Source organism: Taudactylus pleione, unplaced genomic scaffold, assembly GCF_031769625.1.
Source record: "Taudactylus pleione unplaced genomic scaffold, aTauple2 ptg000284l, whole genome shotgun sequence".
Taxonomy (NCBI): domain Eukaryota; kingdom Metazoa; phylum Chordata; class Amphibia; order Anura; family Myobatrachidae; genus Taudactylus; species Taudactylus pleione.
Genome location: NW_028284686.1, coordinates 162,176 through 181,987, shown reverse-complemented (window position 1 = coordinate 181,987; position 19,812 = coordinate 162,176). Strand labels below are relative to the sequence as shown.

Below are 19,812 nucleotides of genomic sequence, written 5' to 3'. Positions count from 1 at the left end.
TACCTGTGCTAGGTTACCGCATATCCACTGCACCATCACCGTGCGGTGTTAGGCTGCAGGTATTGTTCTAGTGCGGCGCCAGGCAGCCGTGCTCTCTTATAGGAGCAGAGACCAGGACTACTCGCCCAGCAAAGAGACAAGGGGCATACCCGGTGAGAGCATTCTGTGTTTGTGTGTCGAATCATTGTTTGTGTGTCGTCCCCTCTTCCCTTTCCCCTTTCGGGCGTTTCCGTTCGGGTTGCACCCATGTGCCTGGCATGCGGGTGCAAACCAGTCTGAGGCCACAAGTGCCAATGATGACCATCCTCTAGTCCCCGCACCCCTGTCCGTCAGTCCGTCCTGTGGCACCAAGGTCCGGCCCATAGGTTCAGCGTGTCCGACCTATCTTACAGGTTAGACCGTCCCCGGCTGTGTCGAACCGGAAAGACCCAGGACCGTCGGTGGGAGAAACCAAGGTTTCCTGAAGGTGAGAGCCACGGGGTGGGAGAGGTAAGTGCCCCGCCACACCTGCACGGCAGCAGGCGCACACAGCAGTCCACCCCTTGCCCCTCTTACATTTGGCATAGTCGGCAGGATCCCTTGACGCCAGCCGGAGGACCCCCACGAAGATGACGGACCCTACCACCGCCTCTACCTCCGCGGGACCACCATCCGAGACGACAGATCCGACTTTTGACCGGCGGGTAACCCCGGCCATCGGAGCTGCTGTACAACTCATCCAGAAGTACGATGGACAGAACATGGAACTGGACGACTGGATGGACCAGGTGGAGTCGGTGATCCGTCTGTATCACCTCCCCGCACCGGTACAGGTAGACTTGGTGCTTCAGGTCATCCTGGGGGAAGCAAAAAAATCTGTCATCAACCGCCCTCTCGGGCAGAGGAAGGACCTCCAGGGGGTGTTCAAAATCTTGAAGGACAGTTACGGAGACCGGTCCACACCGACCAACCTCCGGAAACGGCTGTACGCTCGGATCCAGCGCGAGGATGAGTCGATCTCCCAATTTGCCAACGCCCTCCAAAGTTGCGCCGATCGGATACGGGCTCGGCAGGACGCAGACTGGTTGGCTGGAAACCCAGACGGTCTTACGAGACCTATTCGTGGCAGGTCTGAAGAGTAGGCCCCTACGCCACCATTTCCAAGACAAGATCGAAGGGGACCCCCGCCTTCTGTTCCACGAGGTGCTGGAGAAGGCATTGGCCAAGGATCAGGACGAGGAGTTTGGCTCCTGCTCTGTGTCCCTCCAACCGACACACCCAGACTCCCGCACCCCCAACCCACCCCTAAACCCACTGGAGAATTGCGTCAAGGAGTTGACCAATGCGCTCCTGCTGGTCCAGCAGGAAGTATCCCAGCTAAAGCAGAGAGTGGAGCAGGCAGAAGACCGGCGGGCCGGGGCGGAGACCCGTGCAGAAGGAGAGCGGGCCGAGGCCCCACGTCGGAAGCCTCACGAGCAAGACCCGCCCCGGCGCTGGGAGTCAGCAGGAACGCGCCGACGGGACACCAGGGGCCCAGTCTGCTGGGAGTGCGATCGACCTGGCCATTTTGCCCGCGAATGTCCTGAAGTACGACCCAGTCGTGACACCCGCCGTAGACCTTTAAACTATCGTCCCTCGCGGTTGCGGGCCAAACCGCGAGGAAGGGAGACGACCAGGTGGACATTACCCACTCGTCGGATCTCATTGGAGAGTGCCCCACAGTAATAGCCCAGCTGGCGGGAAAGAGCCAGCGCTGTCTTCTGGATACCGGCTCCCAAGTGTCAACAATGTCCCAGCGATGCTTCCAGGAGAACTACGCCCACCTGCAGCGGACCAACGTGGGAGATTGGGCAACCCTCATGGCCACAAACAACCTGCCAATTCCCATCCTGGGTGTGGTTTGGGTCGAGGTGGAGCTGTACGCCCACAGTCCCTGGGGAAGAAAGGCATCATGGTTGTCGCAGGGGAGGACTTGAAGCATGGGCCTGTTATCTTGGGGATGAATATACTCCGCTGCTTGGACCAAGCCCTAGTCCTGGAGAAGGGCCCCCGGTACTGGAGACACCTAGGGGTGCAGAAGCCCGTACAGCAGGCCCTGCAACGGGTGATGCGGCTGTGCGAGGGACCATCTTCAGCCGCTGACACAGGCCCCCTGGGACGGGTCAAGACAGGCCATAACCAACGGGTGAGGATTCCCGCCAAGCAAGAGGTGGTCGTGGATCTGCCCGTGTGGGCGCAACGGCCCCTGGAGGGTAGGGAAGTCATGATAGAACCCTGCTGGTTTGGCCAAACCGACGCTGGATTGATCGTGGCTCGGGCCTTGGCAGTAGTCAAGCATGGGGTGGTGCCCATCCGGATCTGTAACCTGGGGGACGCCCCAGCCCAGGTTCCCCCCAGGACCATCTAGGCACAGGTAGAGGCTGTGCCCGAGGGCGGTGTCGAGTCAGGACAAAACGTCCTCCTAGAGCCCGACATGCGGAAACCATGGACGCTGGCCGTGAGGGTGGAGGAGCGGGTAGAGCCCACAGAAGACTGGAACGGGCGAATAATACTCGAACAGATGGACGTGCCCCTAGGTGAACTCGGCCCCGCCGAGGTCAAGAAGCTCGAACGGCTTCTGTGGATGAGACAACAGGCGTTCTCCCGCAGCGAGGAAGACTTCGGTTACACCCGGGCATTAGAACACGAGATCAACACCGGGGACCAGCCCCCCATTCGGGAGCGATACCGACCCATTCCGCCAAAATTGTACCAGGAAGTGAAGGCCATGATCCACCAGATGCTGGATAACCACATCATCAAAGAGAGCAAAAGCCCGTGGGCGGCGCCGATTGTCCTAGTTAAGAAGAAAGATGGGGCCCTACGCTTCTGTGTGGACTATCGGAAGCTGAACAACTGTACTGTGCGAGACGCATACCCTCTCCCCCGCATCGAAGAATCATTGGCGGCCCTGGGGAAGTCACGATTCTTCTCCACCTTGGACATGCCAGCGGCTATTGGCAAGTGCCGGTGGCCGAAAGGGACCAAGCCAAGATGGCCTTCACCACCCCCATGGGCCTATTCGATTTCTGTCGGATGCCCTTTGGGCTCTCCAATGCGCCAGCTACCTTCCAACGACTCATGGAACGTTGCCTAGGGGATCTAAACTTCGACTCAATTTTGATCTATCTGGATGATATCATCGTGTTCGCCCCAACGCTGGACGAGCATTTCCGCAGGCTGGATCAAGTACTACAGCGTTTGGAGCAATACGGGCTCAAACTGAGGCCAAGGAAGTGCCACCTCCTCCAACCCAGCCTTGAGTACTTGGGACACGTAGTATCCCAAGACGGGGTGAAACCTACACCCGACAAAATCGCCGCAATTCAGGGATGGAAAACACCCACCACCGTGACGGAGGTACGAGCCTTTCTTGGACTAGTCGGCTATTACCGCCGGTTCATTCGGGGTTTCGCAAAAATAGCCGGACCCCTGCATGAGCTGCTGAGAGGTGTGGCAACGGATGCACGAAAGAGGACTGTGGCGTGGGGCCAAGCCCAAGACGACTCCTTCAACCAGCTGAAAGACGCCCTCACCCAAGCCCCGGTACTCGCCTACGCTGACTTTGACAAGCCCTTCCTGGTCTACACCGACGGCAGTGACAAAAGGCTGGGGGCAGTCCTTTCCCAGATCCATGGGGGGCAAGAACGGGTGATTGCCTATGGGAGCCGGAGTCTGCGGGACTCTGAGAGGAACCCCGAAAACTAAAGCTCCTTCAAACTCTAGCTGTTAGCAATGGTGTGGGCCGTGACGGAGAAGTTTGCCGAGTACTTAACTGCGACGGAGTTCGAGGTCATCACAGACAACAACCCTCTGGCGCACCTGGACACTGCCAAGTTGGGGGCCCTGGAGCAGCGTTGGGTTGCCCGGTTGGCGAAATTTTCCCCCAAGATCAAATATCGTCCGGGGAAATACAACACCAACGCCAACGCCCTGTCCCGTTATCCCGTGGAGGCACCCAAGGGCCCCTCCGACGAGGACCAGGAAGGCTTAGAAATCCCTGATCTTGCCAAGGTTAGACCGCCACCCAGACCCCTGGAAGCCACCAGTTGCGGCCTCCAGCTGCAGAGGACCGCCCTCGAGTGGGCCGTACAGCAGAAGCAAGACCCAGACCTGAGGGCCATCCACAGCTGGAAGGAACAGGGACATAGGCCCTCCGCCCGCGAGAGAGGCCGACTCGGCGGGGTGGGCCAGAGGATGCTTCACCAATGGGATCGGCTGACTGTCCACGACGGGGTGTTGTGCCGGCGCACCTACCTGGAACAAGAACTCCGCGAAGTCAGGCAGGTCGTGCTCCCGGAAGGCTTGGCCCGAGGCTTGGTAGTGGAGGCCCACGAGGAAGGGGCCCACCTCGGGGTGGCCAAGACGCTCCAGTGGATACGCCGTCAGTACTTCTTTCCAGGACTACAAGAGTTGGTAGAGGCCGTGTGTCGGACATGCCCGACGTGTGGCGTCACCAAGCCCACCGAACAGAGAGCCCCGGTGCAGACCATCCAGACCAGGCGAGCCTTGGAGCGGTTGATGGTGGACTACGTGCTAATAGGGGAGTCGACAAGCGGGCACCAGTACGCCCTAGTGATGACGGACCACTTCAAGTTCACTGCGGTGGTGCCTACCCGTGACCAGACAGCGGAAACAGCCGCCAAGGCCATCGTGGAACACTTCATCCGAAGGTATGGCTGCCCCGAGCGCATCCACTCAGACCAAGGAGCATGTTTCCAGGGCCGCGTGATGGAACGACTGTCAGACCTACGGCAGGCAAAAATCCCGGACCACGCCCTACCATCCCCAGGGGAATGGGGCCTGCGAACGATTCAATCGGACCCTGTTACAAATGCTGAGAACCTTGGAAGCCGAAAAGAAACGCCGTTGGCCAGCATTCGTCCAAGAACTGGTGTGGGTGTACAACAACCGCGTGCACCGGACCACGGGCTCGTCGCCCTACTTCCTACTGTTCGGTAGAGCAGGGAGGGAACTGCAGGACCTCGACCTCTCTCTACCCCAGGGGGAAGACGCGTGGACCCATGGTGGGTGGGTCGAGGAGCAAAGGCAACGGCTGAGGACTGCAGGGGAGGTGGCGGAGCGCAACATCGGGACCACCAGGCACCCCCAGCCCGGAGGGGCCGTGGGGGAGCCCATCCCAGTTGGACAAAGAGTATTTGTCCGTGAGAGGCGCCTAAAGAACAAGCTAAGCCCGCGATGGGAGGTGTTGCCCTACATCGTACAGCGACAAGTTTCGCCCAACAACCCAGTATACGAGGTGCGTGCCGAGGACGACAGCGGTCACACTCGCACCCTGCACCGAGACATGTTGCGACCCTGGGAGTCGGGAGACCCGTCGGAGGCACAGGAGCCGTGCTGCAGCATGAAGCCTGGTGGACAGAGCAGGGAGCCCCCAAACGCCCTGGCAGGACCGGGGACCCCGGGGTTCACCCCATTCACTTGGTGGGCGCCGCCCTCCCGGGCGCACAGCCCCCTCGTCGTGACCGAGGAGTCGGCTGGGACCGAACTACCCCTACCAGCAACACGGGCGTCAGGAACGCCACCGCCCGGACCCCAAGACAGCCCACCACGGGCCGAACCAGCCGCCCTGTCCCTTGAGGCTCCAGTCCGGAGATCCGCGAGGTCGACCTTGGGAGTGCCACCACCACGGTTCCCAGACCCTGACTTTGAGTGGTCGTGCCGCCCGGTCTTTGTGGGGACCACAAAAGGAAAAGAAGGGGAGAGTGTGGGAGGTCCGGGGCCGCGCGCCCCCCCTCCCACGAAGGCGCCGGTAATGACCGGACCCCGCATCGCCGGATGCGCCCACGTGTTGTGGCGCGTCATCACCCGGCGACGCGGCGCGGCCATGACGCCGGCAAGGACTGGACCCCGCATTGCCGGGCGCGCCCACGTGTTGGGGCGCGTCATCACCCGGCGACGCGGCGGGGTATTTAAAATCCCCGCCTGAGGGCAGGAGAAAAGGGCGGAGGAGTCGTCGGAGCAGGCGGATCGTCGCTGGAGGGAGTCCCGAACGCGAGTTGGCAGTTCAGGTAAGCCCTCAGTGAGGCCCTTGTATCTTGGTATTAGACCACTGTACCATTGTGTTAGGTTGTTGTGAACCCACTGTACCACCACCGTGCGGCGCTAGGCCGAGGCCATTGTACCCCTGTGTTAGGTTGTTGTGAACCCACTGTACCACCACCGTGCGGCGCTAGGCCGAGACCACTGTACCATTGTGTTAGGTTGTTGTGAACCCACTGTACCACCACCGTGCGGCGCTAGGCCGAGACCACTGTAACATTGTGTTAGGTTGTTGTGTACCCACTGTACCACCACCGTGCGGCGCTAGGCCAAGACCACTGTACCATTTGTACCCACTGTACCACCACCGTGCGGCGCTAGGCCGAGACCACTGTACCGTTGTGTTAGGTTGTTGTGAACCCACTGTACCACCACCGTGCGGCGCTAGGCCGAGACCACCGTACCTGTGCTAGGTTACCGCATATCCACTGCACCATCACCGTGCGGTGTTAGGCTGCAGGTATTGTTCTAGTGCGGCGCCAGGCAGCCGTGCTCTCTTATAGGAGCAGAGACCAGGACTACTCGCCCAGCAAAGAGACAAGGGGCATACCCGGTGAGCGCATTCTGTGTTTGTGTGTCGAATCATTGTTTGTGTGTCGTCAACCTCTTCCCTTTCCCCTTTCGGGCGTTTCCGTTCGGGTTGCACCCATGTGCCTGGCATGCGGGTGCAAACCAGTCTGAGGCCACAAGTGCCAATGATGACCATCCTCTAGTCCCCGCACCCCTGTCCGTCAGTCCGTCCTGTGGCACCAAGGTCCGGCCCATAGGTTCAGCGTGTCCGACCTATCTTACAGGTTAGACCGTCCCCGGCTGTGTCGAACCGGAAAGACCCAGGACCGTCGGTGGGAGAAACCAAGGTGTCCTGAAGGTGAGAGCCACGGGGTGGGAGAGGTAAGTGCCCCGCCACACCTGCACGGCAGCAGGCGCACACAGCAGTCCACCCCTTGCCCCTCTTACACTAACACAACTAAAGGCTAAGTGGAGAGCAAGGAAAAGTTACTGCCAGCTGCATTAAATTGTATTTAGCCATGTTAACCTCTGAAAAAGGGTTATGCGGCTAATTGAAAATACCCCATAGTGATGTTTTGTCTCTCGATATCCATGATGCAATGTTTGGAATGGCACAGGATATCTGAACTATATTGCTGATCAGGTGCTGTATCACAGCTGTCTACCCACCGGGATCGGTATGTATTACCGACGGCCGCGGTTCAAATCCCCACGCAGGAAGCCCGGCAGGGGTTTTGTTAAGTACTACTAATTTTGCACCCCCCCCTAACCCTCCCTTAATTGTGCCTAACCTCCCCCATTCGTGCAGCCTAAACTTAAGTCTCCAGGGGGGGTGCCTAACCCTAACCTCCCCTTCCCCTTGCTTAATCCTAACCCTCCCAGCGGGGTGCCTAACCCCAAGTCCCTCTGGGAGCGCCGACACCTAACCCTGCTGTCTGCGCCCGCCACCCGGCTTACCTTCGTTCGGTATGCCGCACGTCTGGCTCCCAGGGTAGGTCTAATGACAAGCGTCGTGATTTCGACACCCGTTTTTAGTACCCTGCCAGGATTAGACAGTCGGGAAGCCGGCAGTCGGCATTTAGACCATCGGCTTCCTGACTGCATCCCTACCCATCTATGACCGGACTTCTCAGCAAAAATATGAGATATGGTAAGAACTTACCCTTGTTATCTCTATTTCTACGAAGTCCATAGGGTTCCACAGGATACCTTGGGGTATAGGTGTGACGTCAGTCGCAGGGCACCAAAGAGTTAAGCTTTCAGCCTCCCAGGATGCACTAGGTCCCCCTCCTATACCCCGCCCCCGGGCCAAGGCACCTCAGTTAGTTACCAAGCCATAGGCCGGAGGAGGAGAAGGAAGAGAGAGAACAAAGATCTGGACACATACAAGAATCACATTTTCACCAGAGGGAGACGGAAAACCGGTGACCAGAGCAAAGCCCATCTGCAGCACAGGTGCGACAGGGCGGGAGTCCTGTGGAACCCTATGGACTTCGTAGAAATAGAGATAACAAGGGTAAGTTCTTACCATATCTCATATTTTCTACTTCAGGGTCCATAGGGTATCCACAGGATACCTTGGGGATGTCCCAAAGCAGTATCCTTTAAGGGTGGGGACGCTCCTGTGCAGAAAGGAGAATCCGCCGCCCGAAGGAAGCATCCTGAGAGGCGAAGGTGTCAAACCTGTAATACCTCACGAAGGTATGGACAGAAGACCACGTAGCAGCCTTGCAGATCTGAACTGCCGAGGCACCACGTCGAGCTGCCCACGAAGGACCCACAGACCTAGTGGAATGAGCCTTCAGAGAAGGAGGGACCGGTAGGCCTTCATGAAGATAAGCTTCAGAAATAGCCATACGGATCCAGGCTGCCAAAGTTTGCTTTGAAGCAGGCCAACCCTTTTTACAGAAGCCATAGAGGACAACAAAGCGTCCGACTTCCTAAACGAAGAAGTGCGGTCAACATAAGTCCTTAAGGCCCGCACAACATCCAAAGAGGCCTCACCCACGGAAAGACCCAGTGAGTTAAAGGCCGGAACAACTATTTCCTCGTTAACATGAAACTGGGAAACAACTTTGGGAAGAAACTCGGGCCGAGTGCGGAGCACTGCCCTGTTCCCATGAAAAACCAAGAAAGGGGGTCTACAAGAAAGAGCCCCTAACTCAGAAACACGTCTGGCCGAAGCAACGGCCAGAAGGAAAACAGTCTTAGCTGTTAGCCATTTAATATCCACTGAGCCCAGTGGTTCAAACGGCGGTCCTTGGAGAGCCCTCAGGACCACAGCCAAATCCCAAGGCGCCACAGGTGGAACAAAGGGCGGCTGAATACGGAGAACACCTTGCATAAAGGTGCGCACATCCGGGATTGTAGCAATCCTACGGTGAAACCAGACAGATAGGGCCGAAACCTGTACCTTCAAAGAAGCAAGGTGAAGCCCATGATCTAGTCCCGCTTGCAGGAAGGCGAGAATCCGAGACAGACGAAACTCCCGCGGTGCATAACCTCTCGGTCGACACCACTGGAAGAACGTATGCCACACGCGATGGTATATCCTCGCGGAAGACGGTTTCCGAGCTCGTAACATGGTACGCACCACAGAGCTGGAAAACCCCCGGGACCTCAGCATGGCCGTCTCAACAGCCACGCCGCCAAAGACAGCCGAGTCAGGTCCGGGTGAAGACAAGGACCCTGAGACAGAATGTCCGGTCGTAGCGGCAACCGCAGAGGACTGTCCACGGACAGACCCTGAAGGTCTGAGAACCAGTGCCGTCTGGGCCACGCGGGAGCTATCAACAGGAGCGTCCCTCCTTCCTGTTTGAATTTCCGGATTACCCGTGGAAGAAGGGAGACCGGAGGGAACAGGTATGCGAACCTGAACGTCCACCGGACGGACAGAGCATCCACCAGAGACGCCCCTTCGTCTCTTGTGCGAGACCCGTACACCGGCAACTTGTTGTTGTGCCGGGACGCCATGAGGTCGATTTCTGGAAGACCCCACCTGTCCACCAGTAGTTGAAAAACGTCCGGGTGCAGGGACCATTCCCCTGGATGAACGTCCTGGCGACTTAGAAAGTCCGCCTCCCAATTTAGCACTCCCGGGATGAAGACCGCTGATATGGCCGGAAGATTGCGCTCCGCCCAAACCAGGATCCGAGAGACCTCTACGAGAGCCGCCCGACTGCGAGTTCCTCCTTGCCTGTTTATGTAGGCCACGGTGGTAGCATTGTCCGACTGGACCTGCACCGGTTGACCCTGGAGAAACCGCTGTGCCTGCAGGAGAGCATTGAAGACCGCACGGAGTTCCAAGATATTTATTGGAAGCTCCGCTTCTGTCGGCGTCCACCTGCCCTGGAACAAGTGTGGACCCGAAACTGCTCCCCAGCCCCGAAGACTGGCGTCCATTGTTAACAGGACCCAATTTGGAACCCAGAACGGACGTCCCTTGTTGAGGTGGGTCGTCTTTAACCACCACGCAAGGGACAGGCGAACCTCCGGGGTGAGCACAATCGTCTGGAACTTCAGAGACTGAGGCAGCCCGTTCCACTTGGACAGGATCAGGTGCTGCAGAGGTCTGGAGTGAAACAGGGCGTATTCCACCATGTCGAACACCGACACCATGGAGCCCAGTAACCTCATCGCCGAGTGTAAGGACACCCGGCGGCTGTGCAGACAACTGCGCACCCTTGACTGTAAAGCAGAGATCTTGTCCTCCGTCACGAAGATCCTTTGCTGTCCCGAGTCCAATAAGGCTCCAAGATGCAGAATCCTCCGAGACGGGATTAGTGGACTTCTGCCAGTTGATTAGCCAGCCGTGCCGTTGCAGCAGTGCAATGGTCAGGTCCAAGTGGTGTAACAGGAGCTCTGGAGATCCTGCCACCAATAACAGGTCGTCCAAGTACGGCAACATGCGGACTCCTTGCAGCCGCAGAGAAGCCGCCATGACCGCCATCACCTTGGTGAAAACACGTGGTGCTGTCGCCAGGCCAAAAGGTAACGCCCGAAACTGGAAGTGGTCGCTGCGGATTGCAAACCGAAGGAACTCTTGATGGCGCAAAAGAATAGGGACATGCAGGTAAGCGTCCTGTATGTCCAATGGCACCATGTAGTCCCCAGGTTCCAGCGCCAGAATGATGGACCGTAGGGTCTCCATCCGAAACTTCGGGACCCGCAAAGACTTGTTGAGTGCTTTGAGGTTGAGAATCGGACGATATGACCCATTGGGTTTCTGTACCAAAAATAGATTTTAATAGAAACCCTGGCCCCTCTGGGAGAATGGAACAGGCACTATAACTCCAGCCTGGAGCATAGTGTGCAATACCTTCCGCAGCTCCGTAGCCTTGTTCCGGTCTGATGGTAGACCCGTGGTGAAGAATCGAGCCGGGGGTCTGTGCCGGAAGGAGAGGGCGTACCCGTGGGAGACCACCTCCAGAACCCAAGTGTCTGTCGTAGTGAACGACCAACACCGGGAGAACTGCAGCAGGCGGCCTCCCACCCTGGGATCCCCCAAGGGGAGACCCGGACCGTCAGGCCGCAGGCTTGTCATCTGGCTTGGGGGCCGGATGTCTGGTACTCCATGCCTGTTTCCGGGGCTTGACCGATTTCTTAGGGCCAGCCTGTCGAGGAAACGACTGTGGTTTGGGCCTGCCCTGGGCCCTAGATGACCGAAAGGACGATGGTCCAGAACCAGAAGGAGCAGCGGCCGACGGGAGACAAGCAGATTTGGCTGCCGCCAGCGTGGCCACAATCTTATCCAGATCCGGACCGAAGAGAACTTCTCCGGTAAACGGCAACGCTTCCAGACCTTTCTTGGAATCTGCGTCCGCCTTCCAGGATCGCAGCCACAAGGTGCGACGAGCAGCTACCGCTGCTGAAGAAATCCTAGACACCAGAGTACTAATGTCTAGAGCCGCCTCGTTGATGTAGGTGGCCGAATCACGGAGATTGCCAATCAACTCCGCCTGTTCGGCCGGACAGTCGGATTCAAAAGAAGCCACTAATGAATCCGCCCAGCGCTCCATCGCTCTGGCAACCCAGCAAATGGCCATAGCCGGCCGTGCTGCCCCCCCTGCAAGGGAATAAGCGGACTTCAGGCAGATTTCTACCTTGCGGTCCGTAGCATCCTTAAGGGAGGACATGGATGGCATCGGCAATGTGGCACTACGGACAAGACGGGTCACGTGAGAATCCACCTGTGGAGGGGATTCCCACTTAGCAAAATAATTATCCGCGAACGGATAAGCCACCGCCAGGCGTCTCTGCGGCTGGTATCTTTTGCCAGGTTGTTTCCACGCCTCCTCTAAATGGTCCACCAACTGACCCGAAAGAGGAAAGACTGTGGCATCGCCCTTCACATCTTTGAAAAAAGCATACTTAGATTTAGCCGCTGGGGGAACTTCGTCCTCAATCACCAAGGCTGTGCGGACCGCCCGAATAAGTCCAGGAATATATACTTTGGACTTAGCATCAGCGTCCTTAGTATGAAGAGGTTCCTGATCGTAAGGATCCAAAATCTCCCCATCATCAGACGTCCCTTCGTCATCCTCATAAGGAGCGGACAGAGACGCCACCGACCTTTGCAACACATCCGACAAGTGCTGTACAGAACTCGTCAGGGAGTTAACCCACGCTGGCTCCTGAGAACCCGGGAGCGGGGAAATAGGGAGACTGTGGGGTACCACCAATTGTCGTGGGAACCCCTGCATGGGTGACGACACCACAGACTGCTGGGACAAACCCATCGGAGTAAACGCGGGCTGCGGAGCTAACTGGCCCACTAAAGCTGTTAACGCCTGAGCGAAACAAGCCCAGGGCGGCTCCTGTACCGGTGCTGTAACCGTAATAGGCCGCGCCATGGACAAACACTGCCGGCAAAGGCCCTCCGCGCTACCCTCCCCCTCCGCTAACGGTACTTTGGACGTGGTACACTGTAGCCGGAGGGGAAAATCACTTTCAGACATGATGGCACCACGTATGTGACCTCTCTCACCAATTAAGTATTAAATAGGTGAGAGACCACCCTGCAGCACCGCACCGCAAGGGCTTTAGCAGAAAGAACAGGGACAGTAATAAAGCTGACAGTTTAGAGAAGAAAAGTTACAGGCAGCGCTAGCACAGTCACATACAATGCAGAGAAATAACAATTCCTGCACTAACAGCGCTGATCACTCAACTACACAGACACAGGGCCTGGTAGGACACAGCGCTGCATACACAGACCTGAGCCACAGCGGAGGAGAGGTATGCGGGGGGACCCAGACCACGATGCTTCCTTCCAGACTTCCAGCAGCGTTCACCATGCGTTGCAGAGAAGATGGCCGCCGACGAGCAGAGAGAAGCTGGCCTGGGGGAGGAGCGCTGACACAGGACCAGTCAGCACAGTGCAGAGAGGGCTGTGTGCAGCGGGGGAGGCGCCGGCTGTGAGACAGGGCAGGCGCGCTCCCCTGGCATGCATTTAACCCCTGGGACGCCGCAGCGCTACCGCTCTGCTGCGGTCCGCTGTCCCAGGGGGTAGTGGAAGCGCAGGTTGGTCGCCTGGCTCCACGCTGCAGCCAGTCCCCAGGGAGCCCCCTGCCTGGGGACTTAGGACCATGTGATCAGCGGGGACACACCGCGGGACCCCGCTGCTTACCTCTGTCCCCCTTGAATCCGGCCATGGTCCGGAGCATCTGGGGTCACCGCTAGCTGTGACCCCAGACGCCCACCAGCATCCCCGGATCAGTACCGGCGTTCTGGTACCGGCGGGGTGTAGGGAAGACAGCATGGACGTCAGGACTGACTGTCCATGCTGTACATCCAGATGTGCAGCCACAGCTGCATGAAGAAAAAGCTTCAGGGGCTCTTCTAGCCCCCACTCCAACAGGTGCACCCGACTCCGGCCGGGCACCAAACTAAACTGAGGTGCCTTGGCCCGGGGGCGGGGTATAGGAGGGGGACCTAGTGCATCCTGGGAGGCTGAAAGCTTAACTCTTTGGTGCCCTGCGACTGACGTCACACCTATACCCCAAGGTATCCTGTGGATACCCTATGTACCCTGAAGTAGAAATAATGTTCTGTGCTACGAATTTTTGCTTGTCCCAGAATTACTAATTCAGTGGCTTTTGCAGACACCAGATCACAGTCCAATCAAGCATCTGAGATGGAATAAGCTATTCAGAGGAGAGACCAATGACCAGCTAAATTGCCACAATATGTTGGCCCATTTCAGCCTGCATCCCAGTGCTATGCTATCCTGAAACTTTACCTAATCTTAGTTACTAGTAGGTTTTTTTTTTTATATAAGGAATGAAGATGCTTACATTTCAGAGTCATTTACATGTCCCTTTATTTGAAATTAGAAATATCTGAGAGTTGTAAACTGGAGGACTACAAGAAGTAGAAGAAATTACCCATTATTGTGAGCAATATATTGCATTTCTGTGACATGGGTATTACTCTGTGGGATTGGAAAGAAGTTTAGACAAATGAGTCAGTTACAGTAGCAGGATGAAGGTGGTGAAAGGATGTTGAGTCTGTGTTCAGCTACTATAAACTATCCCGTCTTGTTTAATGTATTTAGCTGATATCACCAAGGAAGATTTCTTAGCAGAACAATCCCAGAAATGAAGGAATGGGATCATTAAACTTGGCCGTGCTGGAGCAACACACAAGGATTTAAAGACTGAAATGTTCCAATTGGAAACAGTATTAAGCTGTGTTCTGGAGCAGAGGTGGAGAAGTTTTGGAATTCCAGCTGTATCTAAACTACTTTCTATATGACTAGAGAGTCCTTACTAAGAATAAAGGTCCAAACAGAATTCCATCCTTATAAGGCTCCTGAGGTGTATGCAACAATTTAGAGGCTTGCTGTACTGTTGTATTTATGTAATCAGGCAGAGTTATTTATTGTTGTGTTAAGTTACAACACAGCACTGCTGTGCTTTCTGTCTTGGATAGAATTTAATACAAAGTCCAGTTTTGTGTCTTATCCCAGGACAACAAAAACAAACATTGCGGATTGATATATAAACAAGGCTGAAATGCACAGCAGGAAGCCACATAGATATAGCAATATATGCTATGTAGTAAGAGTTGCAGGAGGAAATGATCAAGCAAATTAATTATTGACCATAGCAACCAATCAGCTTCGAAGTAGCATTTATCAAGTACATTCTATAAAAAAATAGGTAGAAGATGATTGGTTGCTGTAGTCCACTTCTCCACTGGTTCACTTCTCCCTTCTTTCCACTGTTTTTGATGCATAAACCCCTATATTTCAGGTTATGCTAATGTAAGAATATGGATAATTCTAAGTGGTGCATAAACAGTTATTTAGAAATTGGACATGCGAAACAGGAGTCAAAATGAATGTATGTCTTCCAAATTCTAGCCCCATCTTTTTGGTTGGGATTTTGACCTGGTCATGAATAACCTTAAAAATTAAAGTAATACAAAGTTTGAAACCAACTAAAACCTACAGACACTAAAATCAAAATCCAAAATACAATACAGTCCTTAATAGTTTTCAGATGATCATTGAAGTGTTGTATACACTGCAAAGTAAGGTTTCCCGATGGATGTGTTATCTCTTTTCTTAAAACTTCTTTCTTTCACTCATAAATACGAGGAAGCAGTAAACGATAAAATAAAAAAATAAAAAAAAAGTGTAGTCTGTTTCATTCACAGCCAATAACTCTTGTTAAAACAGGGCGCATCCCACTCACACAGGTTTGTGAGGGCGAACATATGTAAATGTATCTTTTTAAATGGTATATGTAATCTCTATACGAAAACAAGGTGGCGTACCCTACTCTCTAAATGAGGAATTATTCCAATATATAGTGGTTTCTATAAACGGCTTCAGTAAGTAAACATACCTTAACTCGCACAATAGGTAGGGATCGGGAAACCTATCAAGGTTTCTTTTTATACACACTGAAGAAATGGAATGCGTACCAATAACTCACAGTAAGATATGCAGTACTCCTCTGATCACTGGTTTCTTTTCCAGGTTTTCTTAGTAATCTCTGGGTTTTTTTTCCAATTCAAGTGCAATGGTGCCTACCAAATTCCAAAAAGCATGAATTTATTAAAAATGTCCAAGAAAAATTAAAAACAATCCACAGGGCTAACAATCAATTCATATCACACACCGCTGAAATGTTTGCAGAAAAATCTTATCACTCACATTCCGGATGTCAGCGCGTTTCGGTCATGTGACCTTTATCAAGACATGTAGGATATGTGAGGAGCTTAGTATTTATAGTTCTAGAGACCAATCCTAGAGTAGCAGGAGACTACTTCATCAAGTAAAGATTGAAAAAGAACTATTCACATTTATAGGAAACGCATCAGCCTGGTGATGACTATTCCGGGATGCGTCGAAATGCTTCAGAACACTGGGAAACTACAAACCCCAGAACCCCTGGTGAACGCAGATTTCACGACTCATTATTAAACCTTTCTACACCGCAATTTGGGATATATTAATGACTGACCTATTTGATCCACGTGTATATTTCAGGTTTTGATATATAGCCATTTGATATGCAAATAGTTCTTTTTTCATTTTTAAAAAGCTACCTTTACCAGTGATGTGCGGTCAGGTGAGGCAGGGCCGTTCCTGTCATACTTAGGTATACTCCAAAGTTTTACCTATAAAAATTATAAGAAAAATGTAAAGAAAATATTATCAATATGTTCTTGTATTATTCTAATCATTTTTATAGTCAAAACTCTGGAGTAAAAAGTGTATGACAGGTGAGGCACTGCCTCCCCTGTCTAACTTTTACGCACTTCTCTGATCAAAACACACCAAATTTCCAGCACCGTATACTGCTGCGACTTTGTATAATGCCCAAATGAACCGACGGGTTCATATATGTATGTGTAAATCTGGTTCTAACCAGTGCCATTTTCCTCACTGCACGTCCACACAAACCTGTGTGAGTGGGGTACACCCTGTTTTAACAAGAGAGTTATTGAAACAGACTACATTTTTTTTAACATTTACTGCTCCTCATATTTATGAGTGAAAGAAGTATTAAGAAAAGAGAGAACACATCCATCGGGGAACCTTGCTTTGCAGTGAATACAACACTTGAATGATCATCTGACAACTATTAAGGAAGGTATTGTTTTGTATTTTGGATATTGATTTTAGCACCTGTAGGTTTAGTTGGTTTCAAACTTTGTGTTACTTTAACTTTGTTGATAAATGTGGTAACATTTACATTGAACACCAATACCATTCAGGCTGCTCTGCGCCATTTGAGAATCCACCAATTCTTTTTGGAACCATAAAAATGATTTCACCGTTTCATGTGACTGATGATTTATAGAATTAATACTTAAAGTTCTGCAAAGGTACTTTTCGTCTCTCTACTCATGGAAGTGCAAATTACAGTAGAGTTATGTGGGAGGATGTGTCAATCATTTGTCATCCCCCACTGGGCTGTGTGAGTCATTGTTAAGCCCCCACATTTCACCTAAATAAAACACCTTTTCCATTATGAGGCTATAGCAAAACAAAATACGTTTTTAAAGTAAAACATTTAACTCTCTCTTTACCTAAATTAAAAGGAGTGGTGTTTCCTGACTTAGAGAAGTATCTATATGCTTGCCTATTGAACCAAGCGAGAGACTGGTTTGAGGGGGGGTACGATTAAACCGTGGGTTGCTGTGACACCCTTTCTCCTTCCCGACTTACTGTGGCTCCCTGCTTCCGCCCCCAACCTTTGAGTAATAAACTTCCTAAGTCGGTCCACTCCACTATTATGGCGTGGCATAAATTGGTATCTACTAGTGAGGAAGTGACACTACCGGCTTCAGTTCTGTCGTTATCCTGTATAGCCAAACTAATTGCGAATCTACAACTGCATTCTCGGGAGAGGAGTGGGTTAAATACCCTGAAAGATATTTTTTCTGATAAGGGAGTAGTAGTGCCATTCTCTGATCTTCAAAGTAAATTCCATCTTCCAAAGCAAGATTTCTACAAATATTTACAGTTGCGGCATTGGATTCAGAGCCTCATCATTCCCTCCGTAAAATATATGTCTCTACCCGACTATGTGTTAAGACTTTTTCAGTCTTCTAACCATAAGGGGGGCATCACCTGGTGGTACCATTCCCAAATAACAGATAGTGGGTCTAGTAAGTTGAGGTGTATAAAGATATGGGAAGAGGACTTTTCCAGGACATTGGAAGAGGAGGATTGGGATATTGTTTTCCGTACTTGTAAAGTATTATATAATCCTTACCTTAACCCTCCTCTCCCGCAGCCCAACCCCACCCCCTAGTGTTAAACCTAACCCTTCATCTCCCCCTGACCCAAATACTCCCCTCCGCAATCCGTCAGGATTCTGACATTCGCCATGTCTGTATTGTGTCCGTCGGCATCCTGACTGTCCGGATGCCAACTACATCCCAGCAGTGCCCCATATAGCTGGTCAGCCTCATGAGGTGCCTCAGGCATGTCACTGTAGGTTATGTTATTATCCAGGAAAATATAGCCTCTCATTTCTCTTAAGGAGCTTCATGGCTAAAATGCATAAGTTACTGCGAACTGATTGCAGTCAGAGGGAGACCCAAACTAATCCACACCAGGTAAGGAGAGCAACCTGCACACCTCTTGGATGTACGCTTATATGAATCAGAAGAAAAGTTGGCATATAACAACATGTTCTGTATGATAACTCCAATTCCAGCCATCACTTCTGCTCTATTTTTAGGTTTCCTTTTCCTTTCTTATATTGGTAAAACAAGTGATGCATAAGAAAATGAAAACTAATATAGTGTAATGCCTATTTATAAGGAGAAAATGTATTCAACAGTTACAGATGTGTCCTCATACACCTATCCTATTACCAAAATAAGGCGTAATCCCATTTATGTGCACTTTTTCCACAATTTTGCTTAGTTTGCATATAGGGCCTGAGGGCCTGATTCAGAGCCGGATGCTCTGACAAGAGCGCTCGCTCAGAATCAGGGACCTCCTACCTAAAATTGGAGCGGCCTCCTGGCCGCTCGCATAGCTCTGGGTGACCACCCACAGCTTATGCGAACGGCCAAAAAGATGGTCGCGATGGTCAAGACCATCGCGACCATCGGGCTTGCGACGAGACCCTGCGGTAGGGTCTCGCTGCCGCAAGCCCAGGAGTGCTTTTGGCTCTATCAGAGGTAAGCTTCAGCTACTGCTGCCTGACCGAATGGGATGGTTGCGATGGTAATCCCAAACTGTGACCTTGGTCACAGTGCTGGGATCGCAGATGCAGCTAGGAGGTGTCAGGCACCTTCTACTCCATTTGCATTTTTGCACAACAGAACTGTAAAGTCGCTTATGTGCCGCTTTGCAATTCCGTCCTCTGCAGAATCGGTACCCTTAGTTCGCTTAAAGGGCCTGATTCAGAGTTGTACACTATTCCAGCTACAATTTTTTCAGCTGTGGATATACAAAGATATTTATGAGACACAGAAGTGTCTCAAATATATTAATTTAATAAACAGAAAAAAGAAAGGTTATCAAATAAACACACAGTCTAAAATAAAATTATATAGACATCTCTAGAAGGTATGAAAAAATACAAATAAATAAAAAATACCAGAAGTCTGCTAAACCTAAACATTAAAAGAGCTCCACCACCTGAATACTACACATAGTGGAGGACGGAACTATCCTTTCATCTCTTGCCCGATCATTATAGACGCAGGTGGAGGTATTGCTCAGCACAGTCTCCGAGGACGCTCGGACAGACTTGCTACACATCTGTGCTCACATTAACGGGTTCTCCCTCCCCGCTACAAGCAGCTCTGGATTGCTCAATTACGTGAGTGGGACTCCGGGCTCTCCCTTCCCGCTACAACAAGCGCTGGATTGCTCAATTCCGTGAGCGGGACTCCGGAGACAGACGGAGGTGATAAAAACTGTGAGTCTCTAATTACTTGTTTTAACAAGTCTGCCTATTAACATTGGAACCTTAGATCTTTACGGAGGAACTATACACCTATTGCCATTTGCTGCTAATAGAGAGACTTTCTTACTCATACCCACAGTTTCAATCCATTTATACTTAAGTCCAGATACATTGGAATATATTTAGATCAATGCCTCAATAGATTGAATAATTCTATTCAATCTATTGAGGTTAAAGGGGTTTAATCCAAACACACATCTAAACACCCATGAGCATTTGCTTTTATTCTAGAAGAATGCAGGTCATTGTGCAGAAATGCCTCGCTTTTCATGCT

The 19,812-nt window shown here is 52.3% G+C and overlaps 1 protein-coding gene across 6 annotated transcripts in view; it reads right to left on the bottom strand.

Annotated features, from left to right (window-relative positions):
- Positions 1-19,812, bottom strand: part of PUSL1 (pseudouridine synthase like 1) — a 181,673-nt gene that overhangs the window by 139,446 nt on the left and 22,415 nt on the right. For 2 of the 6 annotated variants that reach the window (XM_088482251.1, XM_088482250.1), the window contains exon 2: positions 15,534-15,627. The exons of 3 other annotated variants lie outside the window; for them this stretch is intronic. The gene's annotated coding sequence lies outside the window, so the exon portion shown is untranslated. Of the gene's footprint in view, positions 1-15,522; positions 15,628-19,812 lie in introns of all 6 variants that reach the window. One more of the 6 variants, XM_088482252.1, reaches the window with a different exon arrangement.